This window comes from Pan troglodytes, chromosome Y (genome assembly GCF_028858775.2).
Source record: "Pan troglodytes isolate AG18354 chromosome Y, NHGRI_mPanTro3-v2.0_pri, whole genome shotgun sequence".
NCBI classification, from domain to species: Eukaryota; Metazoa; Chordata; class Mammalia; order Primates; family Hominidae; genus Pan; species Pan troglodytes.
In genome coordinates this window covers 6,887,734-6,893,594 of record NC_072422.2, presented here as the reverse complement: position 1 = coordinate 6,893,594, position 5,861 = coordinate 6,887,734, and positions in this window count along the sequence as shown.

Here is a 5,861-nt window from a genome sequence, read left to right as displayed (position 1 = left end):
TCCAGGCTGGAGTGAAGGGGCAAAATCTCGGCTCACTGCAACCTCTCTCTCCAGCTTCACAGGATTCCCATGCCTTAGCCTTCCGAGGAGCTGGGATTACAGGCACATGCCACTATGTCCTGCTAATTTTTGTATTTTTAGTCAAGACTGGTTTCACCATATTTGCCAGGCTGCTCTGGTACTCCTGTGATCCGCCTGCACTGGCCTCCCAAAATGTTGGGCATCCAAGTGTGAGCCACCATGCCAGCCTCATTTGTTTGTTTATGTATTTTAATCATTGTTCTATTTTCTTCATGTAAACATATTTTAGAATTATTGAACTAAATATATTTTATTTAGTTACTCCATACTTTAATAGGCTTTTAAAACTAATTATTCATTAACTAAATACGGTATTATGTATGGGTAAACCTTGTATAGTATTGCCATTCTGTCTTTCATAAATTATTCAAGAACTCTGATGCTGTTTTTGCCCCACATGAGGAGAAAATGCAGACAGTTATAAAAAATTCTGTTCCTGGGTAGGTATGAAAATATAATTTGAAAAAATGGTAAATTTCACAAATACAGTTTCACATTTGTATTTTGCATCATTTTGAAAATTGTAGTTGCTGACACCTGAAATTATGTATTCACTTTCATGTTAACTGTACACTTTTGAATCAATTTCAACTATGAAAACAATTGAAGGCCAAGCATTAGTTCAGGAAGTTGAACGCAGTTGTGTTGTAAAAAAAAAAAAAAAAACATATTTATTGAAGTGTATTTAGAGAGATTTTAGAAGGCTTCAGTCAATATTTTTTTTCTGTTGCTCTGGTGTTTTATCATACAGGGACCAGACTGTAGCATCAGTAGCTATAGTTACTAGGCTACCAAAGACTCAGTGCTACAGGAATTATTATTGTGGAAAGTTGCAGCCTGGTTGGCTGCTTGAGGAGACTAGAGGACTTAGGAGTTTCCACCCAAAGTACAAGGGCCTGGTTTAGTGGGTGGCCTTCTTTTGCTGAAGTAGATAAGATCCAGGAGAATGGTGGATTCACTGTAGTAGCCAGGGCTTTGAGACTGGTAAAGCTTATTTGTCCCCTAGTGCCATTGCCCGATATTGGTCTGCACATAATGGCACTTCCTGGACTCGCTGACTCCTGTAAATTCAAATGTAGAATTTAGATTTAAATCCCTATTCCAAATTCTTAAACTTACATCTAATCAGTGGGTAATAAAATATGTATTCAAAAGAAAGGGAGACATCAGATAAGTATATAAGCAAATCATCCTGGTCAAATACCTTCAAAAATATTACTACAAAATATTACTAAAGATTAAACCTTAAAATAGTTCTTTTAATTGGAGAAACAGAAAAAGGTTGGAGTCATTTTAAACCTTGAGGTGTAAAGGCATTATAATTAGATTACAGGAATTATATACAATGAATAATTTGTATAACTTATACAAAGAAGTTCAGTTTATTTTATCACGATTAACATTTTACATCCACATTTATGAATTTTATTATCTTTCCAGTGACTGTTTTATTTTGTTTTGTTTTGTTTTCAAATTTATTTCCACTCTGTCACTCAGTCAGGAATGCAGTGGCTTGATCTCAGCTCACTGCAACTTCCGTCTCTTGGGTTCAAGGATTTAAAAAATTAGTAAAGAATTTTCAATTAGCCCCAGTTAAAATAAAATAAAGTGGAAATTGAACAACAAAATTATAACCACTATTTCTCAGCAATTCATGGATTATCATACTAGGAATTGAAATGTACTTAGAACTTAATGATACCACCAATATTAAAAATTAAGTTTGTTAGTAGCATGAAAAGTGATATTACAATAGGGGTTTACAGAAAAATATTTCTCTAATAACTTGAAAATTAATGTACTAGATATTTCAATAAAGAATTAGAAAAGAAACCACAGAATCAATTCTGAAAAACTAAAGTGTGGGAATAATGATGTAGACAAAATTAGTAAAACATACAAAGCTAAACTTTGGTTGTTGGAGAAATATAATAAATGATGCAACCGTCAGTCAAGTTGAGAAAAAAAGGCAGAAAACATATATAAAACTAAGAATTTAAAAGATACACAACCATAGATACAGCATAGATTAAGAAGCTAATAAGGAAATCTCATTAACACCTTAACTTACAAATTTGAAAACTTAGATCAAATAGACAGATTTTTATAATGTGTCCATATATATAGACATATATATAGCGTTCTATATATATTTTCATATTTATTTATATTTTTTATATTTATATCTTACATTTATATAAGATTATATATAAGATATAAATATAAGCTATGTATATAGCTTAGTAAAATTAATACAAGAAGACATATATAATCTGAATAGTCTCGTAAATGTTCAAGGAAATAAAGGATTGTTCCTAGAGATAAAACACTAGACTCAGAATTTTTCCCCAGGCAGAGCATTTCAATATATATGAAGAATTCTATAGAATAAAAAAGGGAAAATCCTAAACTCATTGTGTGAGGCAAGCAGAACTTTGATGCCAACAAGACATAAACTGAGTGTAGAAAAAGATGTGAAAATTAAGGCCATTCTCATTCATGAAGCAAATGGTAAAATCCCAAATGTAATAAGATTTATGTGGATTCTTTGAGGGTTAGAAGGAAATTTCCTTCTGCCAGATCCTGCTACTCTCGGACAACCTACACACAGATTTATGTTTTGAGATTTTCTGTAATACCCATGCAATATGGAACTGGCTTGACAATCTGTGTGATAGCCAGCCTAGGGCCATGACCTGTCAGGGACACAAATTTTTTCTGTTTGCCTCCTTGTTCTGCTCAGCTCCAAGAGAACTTTGACCAAAGTTCCTTGAGCTTGCAAATAGGAATCGGTTTACTTCTGTTTCACCCTTACTGTGAAGATACAGTCCGGTGGAATCCAGATCCACTGTGAGAGAGTCGGCTATTAAACTCTTTTCATGAGTAGTCCCTAGGCCTTGACTAGAGTCTTTCTTGAGATATGAGGCTAATAATTCCTTCTTGGTCCACCACTTTTTGATATAATTAATGCTTCTTCTATTGGGAATTTTTAATTGTTTGGGAAGTGACATGGTTTGGTGTGTCTCCATTCAAATCTCAGCTTCAATTCTATCTCCCAGAATTACCTCCTGCTGCGGGTGGGACCCAGGGGGAGGTAATTGAATCACGGGGGTTGGTCTTTCTCATGCTATTCTTGTGACAGTGAAGAAGTCTCACGAGATCTGATGGGTTTTTCAGGGGTTTCCGCTTTACGTTCTTCCTCATTCTTTCTTGGCATTGCCATGTAAGAAGTGCCTTTATTCGTATACCATGATTCTGAGGCCTCCACAGCCATGTGGAACTGGAAGCCCAATTAAACCTCTTTTTATTCCCAGTTTCAGATATGTCTTCTTCAGCAGCGTGAAAATGAACTAAGACAGGAGGTTTGGTCCAAATAACCTTGGCTTCCATGATAGAAGATAGAAGTTGGTGAAATGTTTAATCTTTTCTGTGGCAAATTTTGCAGTGGGTATTATTTTTCTAATTTTTTTTCTTGTTCTCTTCACCTTTGTTTCTCACAGGGTACTCTTGCTCTGTAGACCAGGCTGGAGTGCAGTGGCAGGATCTCAGCTCAACACATCCTCCGCCTCCCAGGTTCAGCCTCTGCAGTAGCTGGGATGACAAGCATGCATCACCACGCTCAGCTAATGTTTTGTACTTTTAGTAGAAGCCAGGCTTCACCATGTTGGCCAGGCTGCTCTCCTACTACAGATCTCAGGTGACCCGCCCGACTCAGCTTCCCAAAATCCAAAGTGCTGGGAATACAGGTGTGAGCCACCAAGCCCCGCCAACCCCAGTATTTTTTAACTAAGCCAGTGGACGAGTGGAGTTGCCTTTATATATTTTTTTCTTTTTTTCAGTAATGATCTCGCTGTGTCATCCAGGATGGAGTGCAGTAGTCTGATCTTGGCTTACTATACACTCTCTGCCACCCATGTTCAGGCGGTTCTCCTACCTCAGCCTCCCAAGTAGCTGGGACCACAGGAAAGTGCCACTAAGTCTAGCTAATTTTTGTATTTTTGGTAGAGACAGGATGTTGCCATGTTACCCATGCTGGTCTCGAACTCCTGACCTCAAGTGACACACCAACCTCGGCCTCCCAAAATGTAGAAATTACAACAAAAGCCACAAAGCCTGGCCTGGAGTTGTGGCTTTTTGACATAAGAAATCTGTGGAGGGAAAGGCTTGGTTTGTGGGAGCACCTGAGCTCAGTTTGGCTCAAAGTTCTGGGATACCTATTACTGAGTGGCAGTGATGGTATGTTATTAATATACAATATGTTCCTGTATATAGCATATGTCTATGCTCATCAGATATTTTCAGGTAAAAAAAGATAGTCATTCTAGTAGTTTGAGCCATTATAGCAATTTCCACCAGGGGATTTCACAGTCCAATTCCAGTTGTGGGCAACAGTGATTACCATAATGGTAATTAATGAGAAGAGATTTTGAGACGTCCAGCCACGTTTACATGTCAGTGCCTTGTTTGCAGTATTATGAAGAAAGAGTGCAGTGGACTAGAAACTAAGAAAAACATTGAATTATTTTTCTTGCCTCTATAACATCAAAGGACAATTAGAGATATAGAAACTATGGAACATTCCACAGCATGGCTTGACATTTCACTGAACTTTTTTCCTTTTAACCATGTACAAAGTTTGTTACCTATGCAAAGGTAGGACTGCAAAAGGAAGACAGAGGTGGAGTCAGAGGTCACAATCCACAGCAAGGTGACACACTTGTTGATCGCACCTTGAAAGCCAAATTAGAGCGAGAATTAACTTTCCGGTTGCCGTAAGAGACCAAGGAGAATGAAGCTACCAGCAGTTAACGGTATTGGATTAATTGAAATGAAGGTTGAGAGATTTTTTTGGCTTTCCATCATATTGAGTAAAGAAAAGGTAACCGCTTATCTAATTTCACACATATACAATTGTGGATTAATTAAAAGATTACACAACCCATATATTATGGGTTTCTCATATAAGTGTATGTGTACATGGGCAGACTCACAGTGTGCCAATATGTGTCTATATCCAAGTATATACAAATCCAGTGACCGACAGTTAACAAGATAGAAATTCTCTTCCATTTCACCACTCCCTTTCCTAGAATTCTTTCATAAATATAATTTTTCCACATATTTGAAGCCTACTCTCTGGAGGCATGTAATGCATGCGTGCAGTACAACTGTGCGATCTCACAATGTTGGTGTCAGAGAAAACAATAACACTGATGTTATAAAAGATTAATTGTGAGGAGAAAGTTATACTTCCCATTACTACAAATACACAAGTATGATTTCATCCAAAGCTGAAATCAGTCAATATAATTTGTTTTTAATGTTTTATTTAAAATACTTAATTTCAATAGGATTACTGAAGGAAATTAATGGTATTCGTAATAAATAATGTTCACGAATTCCCTTTAATTGTTGATTATTTAAAATGTAAGTAAAATACTAAATGGTACTGTATAATGTAGTTTCATGAAGCATTCTTTATGGTTTTCATAAAACTGATAGTCTCCATGGAATATTTTGAGATTGAGAAAATTCCATATATCATTTTATTGTACTTTCACTTTACTACTTGCTTGCATGTCATAACTGATGTAAATAAAACTAAGTATATTTACACATATGCAAAGCATGGATTTTTGTATATGTTTATGCTTTCTAGTGAGACAAAGTTACCAATAATTTTATGTATATAGGAAAATTTTTACAAACTATATTTACAAATTTTTACAAAGTATATTTACAAATTTTTACAAAAGAAAGTTCTTAACTTTCTTTTCTTT